General features: G+C 46.0%; 1 protein-coding gene across 2 annotated transcripts in view; it reads left to right on the forward strand.

Moving 5' to 3' along the window:
• LOC147440517 (NADP-dependent malic enzyme 1-like) overlaps positions 1-14192 on the forward strand; it is a 96695-nt gene that overhangs the window by 69974 nt on the left and 12529 nt on the right. The gene's annotated exons all lie outside the window — the stretch shown is intronic.

Genomic DNA, 14192 nt, shown 5'->3' on the forward strand with positions numbered 1-14192 from the left:
AGTGCCCCTGCATGGGGTTGGCAAACTGACCCCTGAGTGTATGAATCAGCTCCAGCCAAACGTCACGAACAATCTCTGCCGGTGGGATAGGGCGAGCCTCAAAGATGCAGAAGCAGCAGGCCCGCCAGATAACCAAAGTGTGAGCTCCCAACAACACTCTCTATCACTGCACCACTCCTGGGGGTTGAGCTCTGTGGCAAGCTGGAGTGCAGGTCGACCCCCTTGAATCACTATCATCCTGTTGGTGGAAGCCAACTCAAAATGGAGCGCAGGGCCCGAAAGATTGCTTCAGGCGGCTCGTAGCAAAAGCGTTACGAAGAGACCTCCTAGTTGTTGATTAAGGTCCTCTCCCTTGAGCTGCCTGTGAAGCAGGAGAGGGAGTGGATGACGGAGCAAGGGCGCAAGAGGGTGGAATGGGAGGGTAGGGGAGGGGATGATAACGGGGGGGATGCGGAGAGGTGGAGGTGATGGAGGCCGGGGGGTAGGGGCGGTGCAAGAGGAGGACGGGCTGTCAGAGGTGAAGCTGAGGTGGAAGGGATATCCGTGGGCTCGTCCTGTTGTAAGGGGTCGAAACGGTTCTCTATGGGAACCCACTGCTACTAGCCTGGTGTAGGTCGACCACTAAGGACGTCGAACTGACGTGGTCCCTGGCGACGTCTACCACGGACCTGCTGTCAGTCCTCCTTCGCCTGGGCACTAGTATTGGAGAAGAACTTGCCTGAGCTCCTTGTGTCTCTGCCTGCTGGACGTGGCCAGCCTTAGGAGGCTGGGTTTGGGTCTATGCCGTGGGTCGACAAGGCCTCCTCCGTGGACAGGCCTTCGCAAGATGGCCCATCTATCGACAAATGAAGGACTGATTCGCGAGGCCCGAGTGCTCCACACTTTGACGGAGCCAACCTTTACTCACCCGAGGCAGTAAAACGACCTTCGGGAGGGTGTGGGTGTCTCGAACAAGAATGCGTACTGTAGGTATGCCTGCTGCCTTGGCAGCGATAGAAGCGATCGCGCGAGGTGTCTCCAAGATAGTCCCAATCTCGGAGCCTATCTTGGAAAGTAAAGGGAGGTACTCTCTCCTTAGGCCGAGGAAGCAGACTGAGATGGGTAGGTCTACCTCCTCGACAAGAGCATCAGTAGTCGGGTCAAAGCCATGGCGCTGCTGTCGAAAATGTGCTCTGATTGCTCAGATGGCCAAGGGGCTCATTGCAATGACCTTGGACGCCATCTCGCATATCGCAAACTCTATCTGATAATAGCCGGCCTGGTGGAGATCACGCACCTCCCCTTTGCTAGGTTGGTGCCGATGATCTTGCAAATGACGAAGGTTGCCTAGAGGCGCTCCACCTCTGCTACAAGGCTCGCTTGCTCTGCTGGTGACGAGCAAGTCGAATGGTAGGCTCTGCGGGGTCGGTCGAAGGGACTTCGTTGGAGTCCCTCTGTGGCAAAGCATGAGTCCTGGGACAGCGTGCTGCCGGCTTAGCGCGCAACGCAAGGGGGAAGGGAGGGGAGAGTGATGGCGAGGGGGGAGGCAAGTGCAGGGCAACGGGAAGCTAAAGTGCAGGGGTAGCGGGAGAAGCAGTGAGCGCTATCGTACAGTCTCCTCTTCCAATTGATGTTGTACTTGCAAAACACAAAATTTTAAACGCACGATGTCCATGTTGTTGACATGTGAAGGGAGACTTACGCTCCTTTTGCTTGACCCTTGATTTTGGTCCATTTCCAATTGCCATTGTTTCAGATTAACTTCTCTCCACTTTGGCAAGTGTTTCTGGCTGTTTGGTTTGCTATCTTACCCTTCCATGGATGCATTGAGCTGCTTCACTTGGGTTCGTTATTGGGCTTTGTGGTATATTTGGAGTTTTATGAATGATCTTGTTCCTTCAACCTCTGGGAGATTGTTTTCACTTCTCTCGGATGTCTCTTCGACCGTGGTTACACTTCTCAATCTCCATTCAAGACATCTTTAAGACCCTAGACTTAGTTTTTCAATATTTACTGCTTTTAGTTGCTCACTGCCTGGACACTCTTCTTCATGGTTTGATTGCAGGATTCTACTCTGTAGATTATCTTCTTTGAGGGTTTTTCCTCATTTGGAAGTTTTCAATTAGAGTGTGTGTGTGTGTGCGTGTGTTGTGACTTCGAGAGAGGGAGAGAGCTGCATCAGACGCTCGGAAGAAACCAGAGATGGTGTTCCCTGTCTGTACATGTGCATACGGGTGTGTGTCAGTGTGTGTGAGTGTGTGTGTGTGGTGGTGGTGTGTGTGTGTGTGTGTGTGTGTGTGTGTGTGTGTGTGTGTGTAGGGATGTGCTTCGAAACAGTTTTTTCAGCACCTCCATCATTCAAGGGCCTCTCATGCCATTAAGAGAGTAACGCTCCAAACGGGCTCTTGGACAACCTCTAAACGTGAGCTTGCTGATGCCATGACGTCGTATTTTCGAAATGTATTTGCTGTTCCTCCTCCAGCTTCGACTGAAGCTCATCGTGCCCGTCGACTTCTGTTATCTACGGTGCATGCAATTCTCTCGCCTCATGATGCGCAAGCAATGGAGGTGGATTTTACTAAAAATGAATTGCATTCAGCATTGATTGCTCTTGGCCGTTGGCGTTCCCTTGGTTGGGATGGGCTCACTGTGCATCTCTTTCTGGGAGTCCTTGAAAGAGCCTTTGCTCTATGCGGCGTGGAGTAAGCAGAATTTGCCATTGTCTTGGAAAGAAGGCTTGCTGAAATTATTGCCCAAACAGGAGCTCTGCAAGCATTTCTCTCATTGGCGGCCAATTACTCTCATGCCGGTCATTTACAAAATATTGGCTATGATGATTGTGCATCGCATTAAAGAGCCTCTTTTGGCGGGTATCCATCCTGCTTAGTATGGCTTTATCCCTCGTCGCCAGATAATGGATAATTTGGCTAATGTCTTGATTGGAATGGAATATGCCAAATACACCCAACAAGATGTTCTCGTGATGCAAGTGGACATTGAAAAAGCCTTTGATATGGTACAGTGGGATTTCATTGCTGACACAATGCAAGTCCTTGGATTCGGTCCTAAAATAGCAAATGTTGTATTTCTCATGTATGCTCGCAGTACGTCGTCTGGCCTTCTTGATGGTGAGCTGATCGATCCTTGGCCACTTGGATGCTCTGTCAGGCAGGGTTGCCCCCTCAGTGCTTTATTGTATGCCATTGCCACCCACCCCTTGTTGATGTATTTGAATCACTTGGTTTCCCTTGGCCGTCTTCACGGATTGCAATTGCCCACTGGGAATGATTTTATTGGACAGGCTTATGCTGATGACTCCATATTCATGCCTCGAAATAATTAGGATGACATGCGGGAGATTATGCAAGCTTTGAATACATTTGGGCTTGCCGCAGGCCTTAAGGTCAATTTCAGAAAATCCAAACTCCTGCCTCTTAATGCAAGTGATTGGCATCATCTCTTGTGGCCTGGGGAGATAATTAATTCTCACGTAATTGTCAGACACTTGGGTATCCTATTGGGTTGAATGCAACCAATACCCAGCAAGTGGATTGGGTTATGCAAAGACTACAGGTCAAATTGCATTATTGGAAACTGTCCACTTGGCCGTTACATGTTCGGTTCCGTATTGTTCAGAGCATAATCATGGCATATGTTCAGTTCTATTTGCCATTATTACATTGGCCTCGTCCTCGTCTCCAGTCGATTATGTCTGATATTCTATCTCATTTCTGGCGTACCGATTCCCGAAAGAAAGGCCTTCGTTTGTTATCTATGGAGAAGCTCTGCAGTCCGAAGCGTTTTGGGGGGCTTAATATTTTGGATCTTCGCCGCCATGTTATAGCAAGGAAGGCCATGTTGTTACCTACTCTTGCTCAGCAATCTCAGCCATGGATAGTCATGGTTTCCTCACTTTGTCAGCATGTTGTCACACCCGCCTTTGGTCACTGGCGGACCTCCCTTTGGGAGATTGTATTTGGCAAGATGGATGGTTGTATTCCTGGTTGCTCGGTCACCTCGAGTTTACTCATTGCTTGGAAAGTTGTTACAGCTCATCTTTCATGGCATGACAGACAACATCCAGATGGGAATTCAATACGCTTGGAAAGCATTCACTGGAGTAGGGCATTCTCACTTACTCTTGTTGATCGCTCGCCACGTCAAGCATACTTCCTTTCTTGTCAGGGCATATGTACGGTGGACGATGTGGTTGACACGTCTGGGATTATGCTTTCTTTCTCCCAAGCGGCTGAACGCTTTAGTTTGGGTGCGCATTATCGTCAGATTTGGAAAGAGCTTCAGCTCATGCTGGCTGTTTTCTTGCCTGTTCCGCCCTTGGCCAATGGTAGTTGTATGACGGATTGGACTTTGTGGGAAACCTCTTTTGATGCCATTTCTGGTAGCAACATTTATGCCCCTCTCCCACGTCATTCATGGCTGGCTGATCATTGCAATGCGTAATGGTCGTTGCATAAATTTGATCGATGGTGGAGAAAGGCTCTTGCTGCGATTTGGAAGAGCCATTTGCCTCTGAAGGAACGTCTATTTCTTTGGCGCTGCTTGTTGGGAGTTCTCCCTGTTGGAACTCTCCTTGCTGCGCGTCGCATCAGATCTTCTTCTTGTGTGAGATGTTCAGCTACTGAAGAGACTATCATGCACCTGCTTTGGGATTGTCGCTTCCCAAGGACTTTCCTTGCCCGCATCTCATCATGTATGCGCCTTGGATTTCCCTCGGAGACTTTCCACAAACGGTTTTGGGCTTTTGGCATCCTCTCAACTTCCCTTCAATGTTTTGAGGCTTTCTTCACTTGGGTCAGATTCTGGTCCTTCTGGTCTTTGTGGCGCCAACGCAATCTTAGCATGTTCCATCAGCAAGAAACGGATCTTTTTCCTTTCTTCAAGAAATCGCTTAGGCAATCCTTACATTTTGCCCTTGATGTTGGGGACATATCCCCCAATATCTTGCAGCTTTCCTATGTTTGCTTCTAGCCGCCTTTACATTGTGGAACGCTTCTGTGTAATTTTCTTTGTATCTATTTTTTGATGGGTTTTCCTCACTTTGAGGTTTCCCATTTGTAAATAAATCAAATCAGATTTACAAAAAAAAAAAGTGTGTGTGTGTGTGTGTGTGTGTGTGTGTGAGAGAGAGAGAGAGAGAGAGAGAGAGAGAGAGAGAGAGAGAGAGAGAGAGAGAGAGAGAGAGAGAGAGAGATCCTTTGCGTGTGTGGGTGTTGGGGTGTGTGTATGTGAGAGAGGTGTGTGTGTGTGTGTCTGAATGCCAAGAGTCTTTTGTTTAAATTGCCACCATCTGTTGTTCCTACGGTTGGAACTCATGCTGCTTCTCCCTCCTCTTCGTCTGTGAGGCCAAAGATGGGGGATTCTAATGGAAGCATGCAGACCAAACAGGGTAAAGACTCAGTTAAGAGCTTGGCTAATCCGCAGCCTGCAAAGACTGATACCAAAGGTAAAGCCAAAATGGCAGATTCTACTGATGGTTGGCAAACTCCCAAGAAGACTGCAAAACCTCGTGTTTTGCCTGTCTCAAGAAATTATGTACCTGCTTTGGATGGGAGAGGTGGTGGAACTTCTGCATCTGCATCTCATGATCATAAGTCGCTAGTTAAGGCGTGGGATAGAGTGGTCCACTCATACAAAGATGCTCTGCTTGGGTCGACATCTGCGTCGTTGACGATGCATCAAAATCCCGAGCAAGGAACGCATATGGAACCCGCTTTGTTGACTGTTAGTATGGAGGCGGATGTGCTATGGGCAATTCTACTTGATAATGGTGCCTCGTGGCTCTTTTGTAAATATTGTACAGATGCATTCTCCAAATTAGATGTTTTACGTATAATGTGCGCGGATTGTGCAACCACAATAAGTGGAAGCTAATTTGGCATTATGTACATACAAATAAGGCAAATATAGTGGTATTCCAAGAGCATAATCAGCGCGACTTCGTTGGTCAATCATCGTATTATGCGGGATTTTGGATTTCTTATGCTGGTATTGGCACTTTTTCGGGTGTTTTAATGATGGTGCATCATGAATTGCAACCGGTTTTGGCCCATAATTATTCGGCGGGGTGTTGGATGGTTGTTCAATGTCTTGTGCAAGGCAACATTCTGGAATTTCCTAGTATCTAAGCTTATACTTCCTCGGCACAAAGATCTCATCTTTGGCAAGATTTGATCATATACCCCTGGCGTTCGCATGCTTTCTGATGCGGGGATTTTAATAATGCGCCGGCAGACACGGACAATACAACTGGCCACTCGCATATGTTGAATTTTGAACGTTCTTCCTGGGATGTTATGGTCAGTGAGACAGGTGTTCTGGATCTGTGGGTTAGTACTCGTTCTTCAGAGCGGGGCTATACTTTTGCTCGTAATGCTTGCTCAGGATATAGAGCGCGATTGGATCGGTGGTATGTACTGGGCTCTCCGCAATATGATTCGTTTGTGTGTGATATGAGGATTGATCGCTCCTTTACTTTATCGGATCATTTTCCTCTTTGGCTCTTGATCCATCTTGAGGCATTGGATGCAGATTCCCCGCTTCCCAGTAAGCGGTTGCTGCATATTAATAATGCATATCTTTCGCACAAGGCATTCCAAAAATTGATTGAAGAGGTGATTCCTCCACTTATCTCTCAAATGTTTATTGATGTGGATGTGGCTTGGTATCGTTTTGTCATGCGGATCCAAGTAGTCGTAAAGGATTATGGTTTGTGGTACATGCACCATTTGAGAGACAAAGTGCAGGAAGATAAGGTGACTAGTCAAGCCTTAGAAAGTCTTGCAGACACTAGACGGCTTACTCAATCGGAACAAGAGGAACTATGTGCAGCTAAAGCCTCTTTGTTGCATAATAACAGGAGGAAACTTGATAAATGGAAGGTTAGATCAAGACAATATGCTTTTATGGATAAACTCTGTTCATCCAAGCAGTTCTTTAAGCATTTGCATCATTCGAGGCAATCTGTATCTGTCAAAAGGGTTAAGGTCGATAGTGGGCAATGGACGGCCAACAAAAGTCAAGTGACAGAATTTACGGTGGATCATTTTCAACGGGTTTTTGCGAAGCCTGATGCTCCCTCGAGTGAGGTTTTGCGAGCCAGACAGCTACTGCTGTCATATATGCATCCTATATTGACAATGAATGATGCAGTTACCCTTGAGGCTAGTTTTATTGAGGCTGAGCTGCATGACAGCTTGTTGCATCTTGGTCGTTGGAAATCTCCTAGATGGGATGGTCTTACCGTTGAATTTTTCCTTTGCTTTTGGGAGCCCCTTAAGCAACCTCTACTTTTCATGATCAATCATGCATGGACTACGCAATCTTTGCCGTAGTCGTGGAAAGAAGGATAGGTGAAATTGTTGCCTAAGCAAACATTATGTGAATACTTCTCACATTGGCGTCCCATCACGCTTATGCCGGTCGTTTACAAATTGTTGTAAAAAATGATTGTTGCTCGTATTAATGATCATTTGTTCTCAGGCATACATCCGGCTCAATATGGATTCATCCCTCGTCGACAAATTATGGATAATATTGCTAATGCTTTCGCTGGAATTGAGTATGCAAAATATACTGGACAGGATGTACTTAGTATGCAGGTCAATATAGAGAAAGCATTTGACACTGTTCATTGGGACTTCATTGCTCAGATCATGACAGCTCTGGGCTTTGGTTCCAGAATGTGTCGGGTGGTCTATTTTCTTTATGAGAATAGTCAATCTGTTGGAATTCTTGATGGTGAGCTGACTCGGGTATGGGATCTCGGTAGATCGGTTAGGCAAAGGTGCCTTTTAAGTGCTATGTTGTACACTATTGCTACACACCCTCTGTTGTTGTATTTGGATTTTTTAACCGTATCTGGACATTTACATGGATTGGAACTGCCGTCTCGTGATCATTTTATAGCGCAAGCGTATGCGGATCACTCCATGTTTTGGCTTAGAAATAGACCTGAAGATGTTAAATGTATCATGGAAGCATTGCATCTTTATGGGTTGGTTGCAGGTCTGCAAGTGAATTTCTGTAAATCTAAATTGTTACCGTTGCATCAAATGGATTGGCACTCGGTATTATGGCCAGGTGACATAGTGAAACCTGATCAAATTGTGAGACATCTTGGATATCCATTGGCTTGGTCGGTTAACAATGCAAAATTATTGGACTGGGTTGAGAACAAATTGAGGTCTAAATTGCACTATTGGAAATTATCTACTTGGCCGTTATATGTAAGACTTAGAATAGTACAATCCATTTTGGTGGCATACATGCAATTTTTCCTACCTATGTTGCATTGGCCACCTCGTCATCTTCGGGCCTTGATGTCTACTATACTAGAGCACTTCTGGTCAACTTCCTCTCAGAAAAAGGGTCTGCCTTTGCTCGCAATGGATAAGTTATGTACTCCAAAGCATTGTTGGTGGTCTAAATATTCTGCATTTGTGTTCTCATGTAACAGCAAGAAAGGCCACTTTGTTGTTGGTGTTGGTTGAGCAACAACAGCCTTGGACGCAAATGTTTGCGTTTCTGTGCTCTCATGCGGTTTCTACACCAGCTTTTGGCCATTGGCAGCCATCGTATTGGGATGTGGTTTTTGGTAAGTTTGAAGCCACAATACCTGGTAGATATAATGTCTTTGGAAACTCGCTTCGATTAGAAAGTTTACATTGGAGCGGAGTTTTTGATCAAACTCTTGTTCAACTCTCTCCTAAACAGGCTTATTTTCTCTCCCAGAAAGGTATTGACAGGATAATTGATGTGACGGATGTTGATGGACAGGTGTTCTCGTTCAGACAGGCTGCTCTTATCTTTGGGCTTGGGATGCACTATAGGCGCATGTGGGACACCATTGAAAATTTGGTTGGCTCAATATCTCCTGTTCCACAACAGGTTATGGAAAATCGAATTTGTGATTGGTGCTATGCTGGTTCTTTCTTCTATTCGATTTCTGCACGGAAAGTGTGTCATTTGCAGTCATCCTCCTGGATCCACGAACTCTGTAATAAGGTATGGAATACGAACAAAAGTGTTTCATGGTGGCGGAGTAAAGTCATGAAAGTGTGGCATGCAAAGTTGCCTCTGAAGGAGCGATTGTTTATGTGGAGATGCATCGTTGGGGTTCTCCCAATTGGCCGTATGCATACTTTTTTGGTTGGATCAGATTCTGGGTGTTCTAGGCGGTGTGGAGAGCACGTAATTCCCTCATGTTTCAACAGATTCAAGTGGAGTATGTTTCCTTCTTCAAGACATCTCTCCGACAGTCCCTCCAAGTTGCCTAGGACTTGGACGAGCTTCTCGCTAGCCATTTCGAGCTCTACTTTGATTGTTTGTGATTTCCTCTTTGTAGTATTTTTCATGGGTTTTCCTCGACTTGAGGTTTCCCATTGGTAATTCAATCTAACATTACAAAAAAAAAGTGTGTGTGTGTGTGGTGTGTGAGAGAGTGTGTGAGAGAGAGCGTTTTGCCCTACGCGATCCTTCCAGCAAGTTCCCTAAAGTCCTGCGCGACTCCTCCAAAAGGCTCCCTGCAGCCCTGCGCGTGCTCTGCAGTGCTGCATTGCCTCTGCTGTTCTGCGCGGGATCTCTGGTCTGCTCTGCGCCACCTGCTGTGCGTAGTTTTGCTCCTGCGTTGGATTGCCCTGAGCGTCCTTGGCTCCCGTCAATTCTGCACGAACAGTGTGTTCAGGCCCTGCCTCGACAGTCAGTGTCCTGCACAATTCTGTACAGCTTGTCAGGTCTTCAGTTCACGTGTTCTGCCCTCGCTGCCCAGAGCCTGTTCACTGCTGTCACACCTCTGTATGACCTGTTGCATCAACAACGCCAGGCTATCTTTAGCTAGAGACAATTTTACAGTAATCTAGGCAATTTGCAGATGTATGGGTTTTGTGGGAGATGTACATATCTCTGAGTTCTTTGTAAATAGATAAATAAGACAAAATACAAACAAAATCTTTTGCTTTGGGTTTCGACAGTGGTCCGGTTGATGCATGTCAGAGTTCCCGTGTGTTTTCAAGCGTCGTAAAGCCATGGAGAGTGTTTCGGAGAGTGCTTCTAAAATCAAAAGTTGTTTGTATGGAGACTTCGAAGAGGCCCGAAAAGCTTGGAATGGTCAGGCACCTGCCCTTGAGGTGCGAATTCTAGTATAGTACCTTATGGATGCGGTAGCACAATATGCCATGAATGCAGTCATCTTGTTTTTCCAAGTCAAAATGTCCATTGTGCAGGATGTCGGACAGTGGGTTGATTTCCTTCTCAAACGCCACGCTGTTCGAGGCGTTTATTTTGGTGCTTGGGGTTTCTATGAGGTTTTATTGGCAGATACTGAGGGTGTAAACCTTCTGCTGGAGATGTTTCCCCTCTTTTTTGGCACGAAGATGACTCATGTTCTGCCCTGGGCACTTACGAAGGACTATCAAAGCCTTATTCATCATAAATGTCCTGTGTGGATGGAAATTGTTGATTTCCTTCGCACGTGGAGGCATTTTCTTCCGTTGTTGGCTGCTCAGGTTGGCAAGGTGATTTGCCCTCCAAAATTGGATGCGAACACCAATCGGTTTTGCATTCTTTGGGATACGGACAAGCATACGCCGGATGGAATTATGGTGGATTCAAGGATCCATGGGTGGGCAAGCGTACTTTTAAACTCAAATGGGTGTTTTCGATGTGGTAGATTCGGTCACCTGCAATCTGAATGTCATGAACCAGTTTTGCAGCCATTTCGGTTGTTCCTTCCTCTACCCCTGCCCCTATAGACAAACCTGTTGGTGAAGCTAAATTGAATGGAGTCCCTACTGTGCATGTGACTCCCAATGCAGATGAAGGGAAAAACAAAAATCTGCAGTCTGCTGATGTTGGGAATGTAAATGCAGCGAAAGGCAAAAATGTTGGGACAAGTGATGTTGGCTCATGGGTGGTGCCTCACCTTTCCCTCATAGAGGTGGTGGATGGAGATGTCCATATGGGCAACTAGACTTAATCCCTATGTTTCTTGCCGTTGTATATATGGTTTCTGATGCACAGTCGCATTAAATGCATTTCATACAATGTGCGTGGGTTATGTAACCTTGATAAATGGCGACTAACGTGGCACTATGTACATACATGTAGGGCAGGTATAGTTGTTTTGCAAGAACACAATCACCATGACTTTGCTGGTTAGTGTTCTTATTTTGCAGGTTATTGGATTGCATATGCTGGTTTGCAAGATTATTCAGGTTTATTGATGGTGGTTCGACATGAGCTTCAACCAGCTCTCTTGTATAATGATCCGCACGGCCGCTGGATGGTGGTTCAATGCCTGTTGAACGGTCAAGTATATGAATTCGGAGGTATTTATGCGCATACATCATCTGGGCAAAGGGCTACTCTATGGCGAGACATCTTTTCTCGCTCATGGACTTCGAATGCATTTTTTTGCGGTGATTTTAATAATACCCCTGGGATGGATGATAGTACCACTGGTAATTCACATATTTTGTTTGTGGAAAGGCAAGAATGGGATAATCTCTTTGCTTCTACTCAAATGATTGATATATGGCGGCATTTATATGCAAATGCCTCTGGTTTTACTTTTCAGCATGTTGCCCACTCTTCTTATCGAGCGCGGTTGGATGGATGGTATTTGCTTAATTTGCAACAATATGAGGATTTTGTATGTGAGGTCAGCATCAATCACGCCTTACAGTTATCGGATCATTACCCTATTTTGTTGAATGTGAGTTTTGCGTAGTCTCTTTCTGATCGGCCTCTTCCTAGGAAACGTCTGCTACATATAAACAATGCTTATCTCACTCATGAGGTTTTTCGTGACATGATTTCTGAGGTTATTCCCCCTCTGCTTGCTCACATGCATCTTGATCTTAATGCTACCTGGCATCGATTTGTTATGAGGGTGCAAAGTATTATTTGTGACTATGGCACGCATTACATGCAGTGCACTCGAGGGGATGTCAAGGATGTGAAGCAAGCTTTGTCAATGGCTGCAGGTGTTGGCTGATTTTCGACCTTTGTCTAACTCTGAGATGTTAGAGTTGTGTGAAGCTCGTGTGTGTATTCAGCATAATGACAAGCGAAAACTTGCTAAATGGCAGATGCGTGCCCGTCAACAGGCTTTCATGGATAAAGGTTGCTTCAAAGCAATTCTTTAAGCATTTGCATCATACAAGAGTGTCACAAGCAATCAAGCGGGTTATGCTTTCCTCAGGCATTTGGACTTCTTCAAAGCAAGAACTTGACGATGCCATGGTTTTGCATTGTCGATAGGTGTTTACTGCTCCTTCTCAGGCACCTGCGATTGCTTGCCATGCAACATCAATTGATGCTTTCCTTTGTTAGTCCGATCATATCCCCTCAAGATGCATGTTGCCTCGAGGATCCCTCCATTGCCTCAGAAATCCATAGTGCGTTGTTTGCTTTGGGCCGTTGGCGGTCTCCCGGTTGGGATGGGCTTACTGTGGAATTTTTCCTCTCCTCTGGGAGGCTCTTGAACAACCACTACTTTTCATGATAAATGCAGCATGGGAGAAACAGGATTTGATTGGCATGGAGTATGCCAAGTACACTCAGTAGGATGTGTTGGTTATGCAAGTTGATATCGAAAAGGCCTTTGACATTGTACAATGGGACTTCATTGCTGCCACGATGAGGTGCCTAGGGTTTGGTCCGAAATTCGCCAATGTGGTTTATTTTTTGTATGCATGCAGCACGTCTTCGAGGATCTTGGAAGGTGAATTAACAGAATCTTGGCCTCTTGGTTGGTCGGTCAAGCAGGGTTGCCCCCTTAGTGCTCTGTTGTATGCTATTGCCACTCACCCGTTGTTGACTTATCTTGATCACTTGACCTCTGTTGAGGGTCTTCATGGTCTGCGGTTACCCTCGGGTCGTACCTTCGTTGGTCAGGCTTACGCCGATGATTCGTTTTTTTATGCCTCGTAATTAGCAGGCGGATGTCGAAGCGATTATGGAAGCTTTGGAACTTTTTGGCATTGCGGCTGGACTTAGAGTCATATTTTGTGAATCGAAGCTTATGCCTTTTCGTTCTTGTGATTGGCATAGTCTATTGTGGCCAGGTGAGATTGTTTCTCCAAATGTGATCACTAGGCATTTGGGTTATCCAATTAGATGGAATGTCACTCACTCTCAGAAAGTGGATTGCGCTATGCAACGTTTGAATGTCAAATTGCATTACTGGAAGCTGTCCACTTGGCCTTTACATGTTGGTCTGCGAATTGTTCAGAGTATCCTGTTGGCATATGTTCAATTCTTTTTGCCGCTAATGCATTGGCCTCGTCGTTGTCTTGATTGTCTTATGTCGGACATTATGCCCCACTTGTGGCGGACCCATAATCAAAAGAAAGGCTTGCGCTTGATGTCGATGGAGAAGCTTTCCACTCCTAAACGTCTTAGTGGCCTTAATATCTTGGATTTGCACAGGCATGTTCTTGGTAGGAAAGCTATGTTGTTGCCTACACTTGCGCAACAATTTCAGACTTGGACACTGATGTTTGCATACCTCGGTCAGCATGTTGTTACTCCCTCTTTTGGCCATTGGCAACCATCTATCTGGGAGGTGGTTTTTGGCAAGATGGAAGGACCCATTCCTGGATGTCCTTTGGTTACGATTCATCTTTCATGGAATCCTCGGCGGGAAGGTGATTCGATTCGTTTGGAAAGTCTCCATTAGAGCCGGGCATTCTCTCTTACTTTGGTTGACCGCTCCCCTCGTCAAGCTTACTTTCTCTCTGGTCGTGGCATTCGTGTGGTTGAGGATGTGGTTGATGAGGCCGGATATACTTTTGAGTTTCCCTTCGCCGCTCGCCGTTTTGAATTGGGCATGCATTACCGTCAGTTTTAGAGAGAGCTTCAAAGCATGCTGCTTGACTTTTTGCCTGTTTCACCTTTACATAATGGTGATCGCATGTCTGATTGGGAACTTTGGGAAATGCCTTTTCGAGATATTTCTACAAGTCAAATTTATGCTCTTCTTCTACCACAATCATGGCTTGCTAATCATTGGAATGCCCTTTGGCACATGCACAAATCGGATCTCTGGTGGAGAAAGCTTCTCTCTGCCTTGTGGAAAAGTCATTTGCCTTTGAAGGAGCGACTGTTTCTTTGGGGCTGTTTGCTTGGAGTGCTTCTAGTCGGCACTTTTCTTAGGGCGCATCATATTCGCCCTTCTTCTTGCGGTTGTTGCT

Source organism: Adiantum capillus-veneris, chromosome 15 (assembly GCF_014529385.1).
Source record: "Adiantum capillus-veneris isolate H3 chromosome 15, ASM1452938v2, whole genome shotgun sequence".
In the NCBI taxonomy this organism is placed as follows: domain Eukaryota; kingdom Viridiplantae; phylum Streptophyta; class Polypodiopsida; order Polypodiales; family Pteridaceae; genus Adiantum; species Adiantum capillus-veneris.